This window comes from Gossypium hirsutum, chromosome D13 (assembly GCF_007990345.1).
Source record: "Gossypium hirsutum isolate 1008001.06 chromosome D13, Gossypium_hirsutum_v2.1, whole genome shotgun sequence".
NCBI classification, from domain to species: domain Eukaryota; kingdom Viridiplantae; phylum Streptophyta; class Magnoliopsida; order Malvales; family Malvaceae; genus Gossypium; species Gossypium hirsutum.
The window spans coordinates 38,028,988-38,045,683 of NC_053449.1; positions in this window are offsets into that span (position 1 = coordinate 38,028,988).

Genomic DNA, 16,696 nt, shown 5'->3' on the forward strand with positions numbered 1-16,696 from the left:
AGTGAAAATGGGTTCACACGCCCATGTGGTCTGCCCGTGTGGCCCACTCGGCCCAAATTGGCCTTGGCCACGTGGTCCACTTTTAATGTAACCCGTGCTAGCTAAATATTCATATATGTTTTCACTATTTACTTATATGTTCCTTCAAAGCTGTCTACTTGAGTCATTGTTACTAATTTTTTTATATCTTGAGTTACAGAATTCCAAATTAAGGTCTGCTTGATGTCTTTGAAACTAGACTCAAATACCTTTCTACCATCAAATTTTTAGAATTTTTGGTTTAGCCAATAAGGACAGTAAAATCTTCAATCTTACCACTATTCTGCTGTTTGACAACTTCGACATTTCTTTGCTAAAAAATAATTATTTTTTAGTACAAAATTTGGGTGATGTTACCATTTGTTTCTATTGAAAATACGATCATTAATAATTTAAACATGTAAATTTTAATCCTTAATTATTTTTCTCCAATTTTTGATGATTTCCCAAAGTCAGAACGGGGGAACCCGAATTCATTATGACCTTATCTCACAAAACTTATTATATCTCCCGATTTACAATTCCATTAATTACATTGTTTCTTCTATGAGAAACTAGACTCAATAAGCTTTAATTTCATATTTTTTTCATCCTCTAATTTTATTTTCACCATTTATGGTGATTTTTCAAATTTAGCCTACTACTGTTATCCAAACAGCAAGCAATTTCAGCTTTTCACCGAATTCCATTTTATGCATTTCGGATACACACCTAGTTTTGTTTGATGCTAAAACAGTCCCCGAGCACTCCAAAGCCTATAATTGAACAAATAACACTAATTTAATCTCACATACGTGATCCCAAATCGAACTCGTATCGAGGTTTTAACCCATAAGCGACTAAACCTTACCTTCAACCGATGAACAATAATTCCCACACAAACTAAGACTCCGATTCGTGATTATGAGCCCTTGAATCTTCCTCTAATTGGTATAAACAAAACACTTCAGAAGAAAGTTAACAAATGGAGACAAATCACTTATCTAAAAATTACCGAACGATCGCAGACAAATGTGGAGCGACACGAGGCAGAGTGGGAAAATAAAAATCAAGAAGATAAAGGGTAAAAGAGAGTAGAAATTTGGCAACAATGAAGAGAAAAATGGCAAGAGGGTGGAGGGATTTTGGGGAAAGTAAAAAAGGAAAAAAAATGAACATAATATTTGATAACCACCCCAATCCCTTATTTCTCTCCATCAAACTCACCACTAAATCCACAACTCTGATTTTTAGTCCATCTCAAACTCTCCTGGACGCATGAGCAAAAATAATGCCCATGCCAAGATTCGAACACTGGACCTCCTTCACACCAACACTCCACTTATCCACCAGACCAGCAGGCCCATTCTGTTAATTACTTGCCAACTTTTACTTAAAAGCCTACTGACCAAAGATAGGGCTTATTCATAAAAATACCAAAATTTGCCCAAGTCCTGGCTTGAACTTGGGACCTCCAAAACACACACAGAACACATAACTACTTAAGCAGACAGATATTTTGTGTCACGCATTCACAATATCCAAAATTAAAATTTTAGGGCGTTACAAAAAGGGAACAATAAGGCTGTACAGAAAATAAAAAATGATATTTAACCTTACGGTTACTAGGTTGGATAACAATAAAATAGGAGTAAGGAAATTTTTTTTGCAAAAATTCAATACTATGCAAGAGAAGGGATTCAAACTCGGGTCTCAAAGCTAATTACACTACTCCTTAATTTACCTTAACCATTAAGCCAATAGCTTATTCTTGTTATAATTTTACGAATTTTAAAATAAAGTTTATAGCGTGATAACTTTTGGTCCACTACTCCAATTCTTTTCTAACCCGATTTTCAAGATGTGACAATCTCCGCTCTTTAAAAGAAATTTCATCCTCAAAATTTTCTTAGTCTTAAAATTTGATACCCCTTTCTTTAAACCAAGCCACCATACTTTCGCTATGCAACTTTGATCCCAACACAATTCCCGACAATACATATCTTTCAATTCCCAACAGATATCTCTTAAAGATAAAATTACGAAAACGTTACTAATAGAATTCTCTACCCCAATTCCCAATTTAATAGATACACTACTTGTTATAAACAGATGAGTGAAGCCAGAATTAATCTATGCAAAGTACAATTTAAGAAATGTATCTGCATTGACATCAGTCACATCTTTGTCCTCTCGACGTCTAGTCGCATATTCCAAAGCAGGCTACCTAGACCCAACTCGATTTGCACCTTAACCTGGTGCTCTCTGTCCTTGAGTACCATTACCATTTTGATTCTGAACATAAACCCTCTAAGGGAACTGATTACCCCTCTAATTCTATACTACTAAATTATAAAAGTCTAATCTCTATTAAGTTTTAATTTATAAAATGCTTGAGGACCTAGTTAGCAATTTTTGAAAGGGCCTAAATGGTTATTTAAGCAGTATGGTGAATTGAGTTAGTGATGTTGATGAAGATCCACTTGCTTAAAATTAATTAAGTTAATTGGTTTCATAAGTATGATTAAAGGTTAAACATTATGATTAATTAAGGTTAATCTAAGTATAAATATAAACCTAAGCTGGAGATGGCAACATTGTCATCTTCTCCCTTAAGTTTTCAATTGTCCAGCTTAGTGAAAGAAGAAAAAAGAATCCAAGCTCTCTTAGTTCATTCGACCATTGAAATTCTTAAGGTAAACAAGCCATTTCCTTAAATGATTTTTATAGATTTTGAATTATGGGAGCTTGATTTAGCTAACCCATTAGCTAATTTCTTCTATTATAGATGTTTAGCAAGTTTTCATTATAGTGAAATTGATGCATTTAAGTTTGAATTTGAAGAGATTGTTAGTTAGTAAGCTTGGATTATGATAAAGACTAAGTTAGAAATTAAGTTAAGCTTATTAGAAGATTTTGTGACATTAGGGACTAAATTGAATAAATTAAAAATTGCCATGAAACTATGTTATAGATGAAAACTACAAGTCCCTAATAAAATAATATGAAAACGGATTTTGATCCTATGTTAGATATGGAAAATATGAGTATTTCGAGCATAGGGACTAAAATAAATGAAATGAAAAATATGTTGATTATGTGTTTGAATGTAATTTGGATGTGAACTAATGTTGTTTTTATAATTGAATTATCGAACGTAGCTAAAGAGAATGTTGGGCCATCTCGAGAGAAAAGAAAGATGAGATTCGTAGACGAGTAACGAAAATATAGTTTTTACTTTTATGATTTGAGTTCAATATACATATATACATGAGATGTTATAATTGGCTATTTGAGGTAAGCATTCTACTTGTCTCATGATTCGGTTTGTATATGATGATATTGAATGTCGGGAATTGAATTGAGGTAAGCATAGCATAAATGAGCATGATATGAAACTATGATATGTGATTCATGAACATATATGTATTGATTCATTGTTTGCCTTATTAATTGTCTTAAGCAGAGTCGGGTATAGTTGGCATACCATAAGATTAGTGCACGAGATATAGTTGATTTGCCACAAATTGTAGTGACAATTTAAGTACTTTTCAGCACTTAATGACCTTGTTTTTAAATTGTTTCGTGTTTAATTGTTGCATTTTCATTTTTATTATCTTAGAGTTAAATTATTGCAAAACAATCATTTTTATGCAATACTTCGAGTTAGTTGACCTATTGGGCCAATACCGGCCTTAAGGTAGTTTTAACGATTTAATTGAGCGAGTTGGACACCTATTTTTAGGCCCAAAAACATCAAGAGTGATAGCTGAGTCGCAACACAAGCTTTCAGTGTTGCGACACAACTGAACGAGCACATGAATTTATATTCGAAGTTGTGTGTCGCGACATACACTAGGCTGTGTCACAATACAAGTCTGATGGAAGGCAGAAATTAAGCAAGGGTGATTTCTTTTGTACAATCAATATTTAGTACAATTAAGGCTTGTAATTGACCTAATTAGGGTTGTTAACTTTGCCTATAAGTAGGAGGCTTATGCTTAACTATAGGGAGCTTTTGCCAAGCTATTTTAGGGTTTTAGTCTAGTAGTTTAGGATTTTAATTAGTTTTATTTTATTTTTAAAATAGTTTTATTTCTTGTTATCCGACTTGGATTCGGTTTGAGTCCAAGTCTTCGTTATTTAGTATTTTCATAATTTTCTTTTATGTTTCTCTTACAAACGACAATATCTCGACAACTATTGAAGGATTTCGCGAATCTGAGCACATCCATTTTATAAAACGGATCAATTTCCACCCTTCTCTCATTTTAATTTAATTTGTATGTTTTACATGATTAATTTAATTCTAATGAAGATGGTAATTGAATCGATGAGTGGCTAAGTCCTTTAGGAAGATTAGTGAGCAGATATGGGAGTGATTAACGGAAGAATGAGGGTTTCCCATATGAATTAGTTGGTATAAATTTATGTGTGTTTAAGCCCTAGGATTGACGACCCTAAAAAATAATCTAGGTTAAACGAGGTTGAGAGATAAGTTTGCCGAGTAAATTGTGATTTATCCCGGTCAAGAAACTGAGGTAGAGAGAGAAGTGAGTACTGGTCGATTAATTAATTATTAAAGGCTGAGAGGTAATACTAGTTAGTTAATAACTAATTTACTAGTAAAACTCGGATTCTGAAGTTAATTGCAACCACTAAAGCGAGTTAATCTTCTGCTTGTTATTCGAGAGTTTTTTGTTTGTCAACTTCGTTTTAGTTTAATTTTTATTTTATGACCTTAATTGTTAGCATTAGTAATCGTAATATAATTTTTAGTGATTACTATTTAGACCTGCTACTGTAGACGATATTTTTAGATTTAATCTAGCCTCCCTTTGGTATGATCCTCAGAATACTTATCGGTGTTCCGTTGTAACACAAAACTATATTACAATTTAATCTATTCGATTGTAGATACCGTACTTTAATTATATATTTTTTATTTGCACGATTTTTACTCTAAATGTTCACACATTTGGAGGCATTCGAAACAGAGCAAAGCAGAGGTGACGTCGCGATGACGCGATGAATTTTATCTCAAAGTAACTGCATAATTAGACTTTCAGCATGATTACTTTTTCCAGTTAAACTCTGATTATTCCAGAGATATTTCAGTCAAATTAGAAATCTAATATTAGCATATAAAAAGGGCCTTAGTAACCCTAGAATAATCATATTCATAACATCATATTAAGAGAGAAAATTAAGAGATTGTTTTGAGAGAGCTTTGTTTCTAGGGTTAGGGTTTGTTTTGAATATCTGTATCTTGTATTCTTCATTTATTTGCTTATTAGTGAAGTCCCATTTGCCTGTGATTTTTTATCCTTTTCATCGGAGGAGCTTTTTCACATAAATTTGTGTGCCCAATTTTAATTATTCATTCTTTCTCATTGTTTATACGGATCGATCCATAACAATTATAGGAGTTGATTAATGACTCAACTAAAATTTGCATAAACTCAAATACAATTTCTCTAAAAGTGAGGTAGATAAAATGTACATGTAGTATATATATGTTAATATCAACATTGCCCATTTCATAGTTATTTCCCTTCGCAACAAAAGTGAAAAAGAGAAAAAGAAATCAAGATCTTTTAAAATTTTCTGAGTCCTTGCTCAGGTTATACAATCAAATTTCGTTAATCCTCACCAAAAACTAAACAAAAATATTGTTACATTACTTCTCTTTAAAATATCCATGCATATATATATATATTCAAATATGGATAAAAGGAGATGGAATATAATCATATTGAATAGAATATGATATACAAATCCAACACTCTGAGCGGAATCTAAGTGACATAAATGCTATATATAGATATATATGTGTGTGTTCAAGCTTCATCAATTTGTTGAAGTGGAAGGCCACATTTATAGTACACTGATCAATCTTCATCTTTACCTTTGGGTCATCCTATACCTAAGGATGACCTCACCATAGTGGTCAAACCCTAGAGATTTGAGAGCCTAACAAATGCCATTCCCATTTACAGTCTTTCGATTATCTTTGTGACACTTGTGAGATGCTTCCCTAGTGACAAAGCTTACAAGCTTAGTGGCACACTCTTGCATTGTCTGATTAGCCCCTTTTCAAATCTTGGCACTGGGTGGCAATATCCCTTTCATGATCCGACGCATGTTGGCTATTGGCAGCAATCGCTCCTCTTCATCAGCCATCTTTCAAACTAACATGTAGCTATTTCTCATCCCCACAAAATTTCTTTTTATACATATATTAGTCTGCCTTATGATGTACGGGTCAAAAGTAACTTTATAATTCTAAGTAAATAGTATAGCATTAAATTATTGGAAATTATTTCTTAATATTTGATAAAATCATTATTTAACACCATAAAATCTTTTAATAATGTTTTAAACTTCGAAAGAAATATATTCAAATATTGATTTTTTTAATAAGTAAACATCGATTTTAGTATTGCTCTTATAAAATCTTGATTCTAATAAGTAAATATTGTAAAATTTTTAATAATGTTCAAAACTTCAAAACAATATATATATATTCAACAAAAACTTCAAAAAGAATTATTGTTTAGAAATTAAAATTTGTGACTTCAAAAAAATTAAAGTTGTTTAACAATTTTTAATATTTGATTTTAAAAAGAAATACTATTTAAAAACTCAATTAAATAAATTTTTACTAGAATTTTTATTATTTTCTAAAACAATATAATTAAATTAATATTTTTTAGTACATAAACTTTAAATTTATAAACAGTAAATCTTTTTGAAGTTTTCTTAATATACTTGTGACATTACTTAAAAATTGTTAGTTTCCATATATGTTTTTTTTAATAAATTTACATATTTATAATTTTTTATATTTGTTAATTTCCATATGTACGGTAAATCATTTGTTAGTTTCCAACATGTGCCACTTGGCAAAAATCCAACTTACCTAAAAGAGTGTTTTCATTTTGGGTTAATTTATTACTTTAGATAATATATATGATGTAAAATTATATTTGATTCGCACATTATAAAACTTGTAGTTATAGGGTAATAAATTTTTATCATGTAATTATTTTTTAAAAAGATTATTTAATTATGTTTTTTTGACGGGTTAAAAAATATAAAATAGATAATAATTAATCGATATTAGTTGCAATTTTATGCCCTTTATACCTCATGATTATTTAATATATGTGTTGATTAATGAGAAATTTTAAAATAAAAAATATTTATAATGTTAATATAAGATTCATATATTATCAATAAAACAAATGTAATTATCATTATCTATTGATGTGTCATTTCATATGTTAATCCTAGTCACTAAAGCAAATATAATTATGGGTCTAGAATTGATATATTTAAATGTCTCACTAATGTAAATATACACTATTATTAAAAATTGTAAGTAAATTCTAATTAAAAAATATAAGAAAATCATATTTAAAATTTAATTTAAAAAACATGACCTATTTTAAATATAACTAAAAAAGGAAACATTTTGAAACTCAAAGAACAAATCCAAATCTCAATATTTCCATATATGCGTAATAACTCTCATATTTAGAGTTATATTAATATATTTTTTATAGCATTTTAGGAGATAATTTTAGCATTTAGGTTAGTTTTATTACGCTTTATAGTTTTTCCAGCTTAATTATATTTTATTTTATTTTGATCATTTTTAGAGTTAATTTGAGTTTACTTATTATTTTCTTCTCTATTTGTAGGTTTCCGATGAAGAATGAAAGGCTTGAAGCATAATGTAAAAAGTAGTGAAGAGAAGTCTTCCACTCTACTGAATTTCAATGTGATGGAGCACAATCTTCAATTCAAAATTTTCAAACAGCAAATAGTCCATTCCACCGTAGTTTTGTGTCTGGTGGAGCAAAACAATTAAAACCCTAAAAATAAGGAGTGAAGGAATTTAAGAAAAAGAAGAAGAAATCAACTTGGAGGCTAAGAAACAATTCTCTCACACAAAGGGGAACTTCAAGCTTGGAAAGACGAGAAGAAAAAGAGATTCCGAGTGTTCGATATCAATTTGATAATTATTTTTATCTCTAGATTATTTCTTTTTACTTTTTCTCAATACAAGTTTGTTTTGGATTTCTTCTTGTGATGTGTTCTCAATTCAACATGAACCAAATTTTATTTTCTTGGAACGATGATCGATCCTATTTTTCATCAATTCATTTATTCTCTCTTCAATTGTTCCAATCTCTTAATTATTTATTCAGTTTTGTGCTTATTTAATTTGTTTGTTTGATCACCAAGTTGCATTAATTTGATAATATTGATTTGTTTTAGAAGAGAAAATTAAGATTTAGATCTCGACTGAATATAGTAGGATTAACTTTAGCAACACCAAGGAACAAGTTAATTTGAGGCTACGATAATCAAACCAATAGGTTGTTCATAGTAACTTTGCCCAATTTGTCTAGCATAGGAATATAGCTAATGGGGGAGGGGATTAACTTAGCTAGATACTTAAAGGGTCTAATTAATGCCATTGAATATTGAGTTAATAATTACATAGATTAAACAATTAAATGAGAGATAATTGATTAACAGGAATAGGTGAAGTTAGAGTTCCAATATCTTAAAATTGATTGAGAAATTTAGAGATTTTTATTGTTTTAGCTTAATAAAATTTTCGTATTCCTTTAGTTTAATTTTAGTAGCAAATAGAATTTACTTTCTTGATTCGGGTTAAATAAAATTGAAAAGTTGGTATTCAACCGCTCATCAAAATAATATCTTTTTGTGTCATATGATAATTAGTATTAATAAATTTTGTGTCTTCGCTGATGAGAATAAATGGACATACATGAAAATGCAGGTATGCAAGAGTGGAGGCATACAATGAGGATGCAGCATATGATTGCAGATTTAATGTTTCAACCATTTTTCTTTGATGTGGATTATGATATGGTGAGTAAGCATCACAACCATTTGGATTGGAGAATAATTAATTATTAATCAATTTTGAGAGAGCTTTAAGATTTGAAAACAAGTGCCTCTGGTACATAAGAAAAACAATGACCAAGTAACTGAAATACATACTTATAAACATATTTCATTAAATCACTTCCAACTAATGTTCACCCGTCATCTTTTTTAACACCCGGTTCCAAGTTCCAATTGCTGAGAAATTTGAGTTTCCTACTTTTATTTTGAAAATATTAATTTTGTAATTTTTAGATTTAAAATGTAAGTCAAATTATTAAACCCGTTAAACTTCGTCTCTTAAATTTGTTGGGTTGATATCTTGTTATGATGAAGCTAAAATTAATAAAAGAATTTTAAAAATATTAATAATTGAATTTGAAAAAGTAGAGTGATTAATTTTTGGAAATAAAAATTTAAAAAAAAAATCAAATAGTTTTTCATCTACGAATTAATTTACAATATATGTAAAACTTAAAACCATGAAAAGACTTAATATTGGTCTCCACTATCACCATATAAAAATTTCTCCCTTGCACTCGAAGGGCACATACAAATATCTAATTTTTACTCAAAATTTATTACTACGCATAGGAGAATCCCCTTCTTGGGGTTACATCTCTCTAAAAATGCTAATATTTATAGCTTAAATATGCATTGTAAGTGGAGGATGTTTTCATGTTGCAGCACCTAAAGGGAACTTAAAATATATAAGTTTAGTATTAAATTTACCTTTTCCCACTTTCGCTTCCTTTTATCGCCAAATCGTTGAGCGAGAATAAAACACTAGATTTTTATAAAAAAAAATAAATAAATAGGAGACGAGATTGTAAGTAAATTTATTTTTCAAATAAAAGATTAGATGTATGAATCCGCTTAGTTATTTATATCATTATATAGGTGTGTAATTAAATTAATTCAGTCAAGAAACATTACATATTTTAAATAAGTTATATTATTATTAGGTTATTTTTGTATTTTATATTTTTAATAAAATTTTTTATTTATCACTTCAACCAAGATTTTATTTTAAATATTTTTATTCATTTTAACATTATTATTCAAATTTCTTCATCCACGTCGTTTGTATATCTATGCTATTATTTAAATGTGTCACTAAGTTGGTGTAACAAGTTAACTCAACACTAATTCAATTAAAAAATTATTAAAGTAACCTTATATATCTTAAATAAGTTATATTATTACAAGAGTAATTTTGTCATTTTTTATTTAGATAACCAATAAAAAAGTTGGAATTGTTAATATTTTAACACATATCACTAATACTTTTTTTTACCACTTCAATCAAAGCTTTATTTTAATATTTTTATACATTTCAATGTTATTACACAAATTGTTTCATGAAAAGTGCATCATTTCCCATTTATTTGTGATAATTTTCCTCTTGAATTATGCTATTTACGTCCCTAATAATTTTATTTTGTCTCGCGTTTTATTTATTATAGATTTAAGGGAATAATTGAAGAATAAAGAGCTTAAAGTTTACTTTTGACAAGTTTTTGCGGATTCAACTTTCAACACAATATGGTTCAATATTTTAGCCATAACTTGAACTATATAACTTCGCTTTGAACCCATAATATGCCATTTCAAATGGAATTGAAAAATTTAACCAATGTTTTTTCACAAATCAAGCCCGAAAACACATCAAGAAAGTGTGCAAAATTGGTCCGGAAACTTGATGTAAAAATTGCCAAAAAAATTTAAAAGTTCTGTTTTATTTAATTAAGAACACTTTTATATTTTCTCTAATATATTATTTTTCCCTATAAATATACAGTTTTAGGTTAAGACTTATGAGAGTTGCTCTTAGTATTATTTTGCTTTTGTGTTTTTTTTTATTTATTTCATAAATTGTTAGGCTCTTTTTTAGTTAAAGGAATTTCGAAATTTGATTTCAAAAGTTTGTGAGTTATAATTGCTCTTCATATTTTCTTTGTTCATTGGTATTTGCATATCTTCTAATTGAATTACAAATATTCAAGTTTGTTGAATATAGGGTTCGTATTCAATTGCTTAGAATATTTGTCCTGACAAATAGAATTATTAATTTTGTAATTGGTTAGTTTATCTAATACTTGTGACGAACAACATGGTTGGATATGATAAAGATATGCATTCTATGTTGTGTGGGCATGCAATTTAACTTAGATAAGCATGATTTGTGTATTTGTTGGTTAGAATTGGGTCTCTTTCATTCTTAATGCTATGGATAGATTAAATATTTTTTTTTGAAAGTAAAAATGATAGATTAAATCTTACCCGTTCATTACAAGGTTGTTTATCAATAAGGAAAATAATTAATGGTGTCAATCTTGACTAGTGAGAAGGTAAGAAGAGATTGATTGCTAGGTGCTCATAGATAACTATAACCAGTTGATTGAAGAACACTAAAAATTATCTTTGCATCGATGATCAAGCTCATGAATGAGATGGGGATTTTACCTTTGGCTAGAGCGTTACCTTGCTGATTCTTTTATATTTTATTTTATGGTCGCTTTAATTTTAAGTTTAGTGTTTAATTCCAAACCCTATTATTTATTTTGTTTTTTTATTAAATAAATAAAATTATTACCGGTCTTTGTAGATTCGACCCTACCCACCTTTCTTGGGTTTGCTTCGATTCACGGGATTCCAGGCATTCATTTGGAAATATTAACAGTGGTAAGCTGAAAAGGAGCAAGAATCCATAGCCAAGATTGGAGTTGATCAAAGAGTGATCTTCATATATTGATGCGGTTTTCAACTTCGACTTCATGTTCTAAATCCATAGGGTTTGGTTTAGTTTGGTTGGTAAAAATTTTATCCTTGACCTGTACGGCTGTCAACGCAGCCAAAAATAAAACCTACTTGAAAATATAAATTAATAGATAGCAACAAGTAGGGTCGTATCCACGGAGACCATCGATAATTTTACTTCTTTAATAAACAAGTAAAATAAAAATAAAATAAGGGGTTTAAAATTAAAAAATAAAATTAAAATTAAAACAAAGTAAAAAGAAATAGTAAAAGAAAATAAAAGAAAACTAATGTGATGAAACTTTAGTCAAAGGTAAAATCCCTATTTGATTCAAGGGTTTGACCATGGATGCAAAGATGATTTTCAATATTCTTTAATAAATTGGTTATAGTTGCCGATGATTGCCTACCAACCTAACATCTTCTTACATTCTCAATAATAAAAACAATCGTCATTAATTAATTCCCTTATTGACAAACAACCCTATAACAATCGCTTAACAATTTTGTAACTTCCCCAACCCGGCCTAGACGCTAGACCTGAGTCTAGAAGATTACATCAGCCACCGAGATGGCCTAGTATGATCGGAGTTTATAAATCAGTCATTTTAAAATATTTGTTTATCTTAGAAGAAAACTTACCCTAATTATAGAAAAACTAGCGAGTTAACAAAATCCAATTAATTTTAACCTTACTCTCGTAACGGTGACTATTTTTGAAAACTTAGTTAATTTGTTTATTCTTCCGAAATTTATTTATAATCTAGCAATGAAAAAGTTTTATTCACTTAATTTTAATAAAATCCATAGTTTGTGCATAATTAAATAAAATATGTATTTCAACATTTAAGATTAAATTAAAAAATAGCCTAATTATCATGCATGCTAAATAAAACCAAAACTTAAGTCCAATGCCACGGTTTAAAAATAAGTCCATACAGTCTCTGAATAATAAATTATCAAATAATAAATCTAAAATATTTATATAGAAAGATAGTTTCAGCCGAGCCCCTCCGAATGTCGTGTCTGCGCCCTAACCTAGTGGGTTATCTGAAAAGATGGAAATTAGAAAATGAGTGAGATATGAAGCTCAGTGTGAGTTCCATCACAAGCAAAACCAGTGCAAACAGTCAATAAGTCATACTAAATAATAATGCATAGGATAATTATGGATAACTAACAAATAGGATAATTATGGATAACTAACAAATCAAAGTATCAGTTTTTCAGATTAACCATCAATAGTATTTCAGAATTCATGATAGCAATTTTAGAATATCGGTATTTCAGTTCACTCAACAATTTATACATAAGTATGAATATGTCATCACAGAAAATCCAGTTTGTACGCTTATGCTTTATAAATTGCATATTGTTTCAGTTTAACAGAAAATATCCTACCCCTCTGTTACACACCACACTATGAATTCCCTAGAACTCATCCAACTTTATAACTCCAAGTTGTGGATAAACCATTGCTGATTTATAGTTATTGGCATTTGTTGTGGGTGCACAACATATTTGAATATTAAACAAACTACCACTTGGTTTATGATCAAACCACATATTTGCAGTTATTGCCACTTGTTATGAATGCACAACATATTTGCATATTAAACAAACTGCCACTTAGTTCATGATTGAACCACATATTTGCAGTTACTATCACTTGTTGTGAGTGCACAACATATTTGCAAACTAAACAAACTGTCACTTGGTTCATAATTGAACCACATTCTTTGTAGATTAAACTGCACTCTTCCTCCGTACATATCATCCCACCCCATGCAATACAATATGACATGCTTTGTAATAGAATAAATCAACACTAGTAGTACTTATGCTTAACATGTATTCAGTTCATTCACTAGTAATTAACATGATTTAACAGGGATTTCACTAAGGTGGTGTCAATATTAACACTAACAGATTATCTATCTCACAATGTCAGTAGCATGTAAAATACACTTCACGTACGATATAGCCATAACACTTCAGTCATTAAATCACAACTTCCAAAATAACACAATATCAAGAACTAAATTAAGCGAATAAAAACTCTAAAAGCAATTCTGGGAATATAGAAGGACTAAACTAAACATATCATACATATACATAAAATTGATAATTCAGTCAATTAGATCATGAATTCTAGCATTAATCATATTATCAGGGGCTTAATTGAACAAAATAAAACACTAAAACTAGGTTGGGAACCAATTAAGGACTAAACTGAACAAATCATATAATTATGGGCAAAACTATAAAATTTGGGAAACAGAGGACACATAGCCGTGTGACCGGATCGTGTGGGAAGCCCTGGACCATGTGGATGGGGTACACAGTCGTATGGTCAAGTCATGTGGAGGGTTCTAAGCCGTGTGAGAATAAAAAAATCTATGGTTTCAAGGGGAACATGGTCGTGCATGGGGGTTGTGTGGTTTACACAGATGGCCCACACACCCGTGTGATTGGCCATGTGGCCTTATTCTAGGCTCAGTTTTACCATGATTCACTTGTAAAAGAACACACACCTGTCACCAGGGTCTCGAACATCGTTCCTTACACTTGAGTCTGATCTAGGGTGCCTAAAATGGGTCCTTCAAACGAGATTTGCACATGAATCAATAACAGTTTTCAAGACTTGATTAGGGTTAATGGAAGGTTTCGGCAAAAATCACAATAGATCGAATTTAAATCGAAAGATTAACATGATCTGACTCTATTTTAGAATTTACAGGTTCTACTAGTTGAAACAAGAACACTTACCGAACTTTCGATGAAAATACAAAGATTATTGATGATAATTCGACAACTGGTAGAAAAATGAGTTAATGGACTTTAAATTTGATTTGGGATTGTAAAATAACTCTTAGTCGAAAAAAGTAAACTTTTGTGTAAAGATGATAAAAGAAAAGAAAAAAAAGGAAGATATAGAAAGATGGAGAGAGTTTTACTAGAATTTGAAAAGGGAAAACCTAATTCTAATGGGGAATGATTGGTTTAATAGTTAGGGGCATAACTTGCAATATCCCCAAAAGTTGGTTGAATTCAAAGTAAAATAAAAGAGATAGTGTAACTTGATCTTGGATAAGCAAAGGGGAAGGAGTAACATTAACCATTGGGCTATTACCCACACTTGTTAAGTTTTTACCCTAATTAATATATATTCAAGTATGGTTTTGAACATAGGTTGCTGAAAAATAAGAAAAAAAATTGAGAGAAATGTGAATTGTACCTAGAATCTTTAAGGAGTACACTAAACACTTAACCATCAAACCTAATCATTTACTTGGTCATTTTTTATAATTAACCCCCTATATTTTTGGGTGTTACAAATTTAATCTATCAATAGAATTAAGAATGAAAAAACTCTATCCTAACCAACAAACACGCAATCAAGGTTTTTTAAGTTAGATCACATGCCTACATTACACAAATAGTCATGCAATCCTAACAAATATTAGAAATCAACCAATCAACTAAATCTTTAATTGACAAAGTAACCATTTTAAGCTATCAAATACCAGCCAAATATTTAGCAAACCTAAACAATTGTAATTAAACCAGAAGACATGCAAATACTAAAGAGCAAGGAAAAAGATTAAGAATAATTAGATCTCACGAACTTTAGAGAATCAAACTTCGATTAATCTTCTACTAAAAAAAAATCTTAGAAACTCATAAAATAAAGAAAACAAAAAATCAAAATAAAACTAAGAGTGGCTCTCAGTCCCCCTCTAAATAATGTCTACTTATAGGTTTTTCGGTAATTTTTACGTCAAACTTCCATGTCGCTTTTGGGTGCCTTCCTAATGTTTTTGTGCTTGATTCATAAAATAAATTTAGCTAGATCTTTCAATTTCCTTCAAATTGGTATATTATGGGCTCAAAACAGAGATCTATAACCCAAATTATAGCCGAAATACTAAAATTGCATTATATTAAAAGCCCAAACCGTAAAAACTTACCCAAAAAAAACTTTAACCTCTTTTTTCTCCGATTGCTTTCTAAATAAATTATAAATATAAATAATATAATTATATTTTAATTTAATAAAATATCACAAATAATTAAAAAAATTCCACTATGTTGCATGCTTTATATCTACGTTGCACAAATAATTAATATGATGGAGATGGTTGGTCATTTATACTGTCATACACCATTTTAATATATTATATTATTTAAATGCCATTTTCAAAATCTAATATATAGAAGTGATAAAGACGACTTTTCTATTGTATTTATAAATACAAATAATTATATCGTAATGTCATGATTATAGATTCTTATTGGTGTTTGTTGTGTGTTATTATTCACATTCGATATCAATTATATGTGATCCATGCATAGTCATACAAGTGCTTTCATTATTTATTTATTTTTAACGCATTTTGACAAAATTATTAGAATGTGATCTTGTTTTATTGTTGTTAATATGGGAATGTCCTTCTCTAATTTAAGTTTTGTTTTGTTATAATAAAAATAAAATGAAATAATTTTAAGTTTTAAATTTTAATTTACTCAATTAAATAAAATATAGAATCATAATTAAATATGTAAATTTAAACTTATAATATTTGAAATTCAAAATACACAAGTTTAACAATTATCAATTTTGGGTGCTGTGAAAGTGTTAAATCTTTCCTCATGCCTAATCCACTTTCAAATTCAGATTTTCTTTAATTTTAAATTCAAAAATTGTCTTTGTAAAAGATTTTTTAAATTTTAAAAAAATAATTTTCTAATTTTCTAATCACATTTAACAAAAAAGATGATGAAACAAAATCCAGAGTGTAAAAACTAAATATCATATTCTTCTCAAATATCATCAAGCTAATTTCGTTCAAAAAAAATGGTTGGATGGCTTGGCAAATCCATTGGGAACATTTTTTAGAGTCAAGGCTAATGTTAATTAGGCGTTTTTCAATTTTTGGAATTTATTGGTTCAATTAGCTATTTAATTATAATCCCTTCATTTTTTGAAATT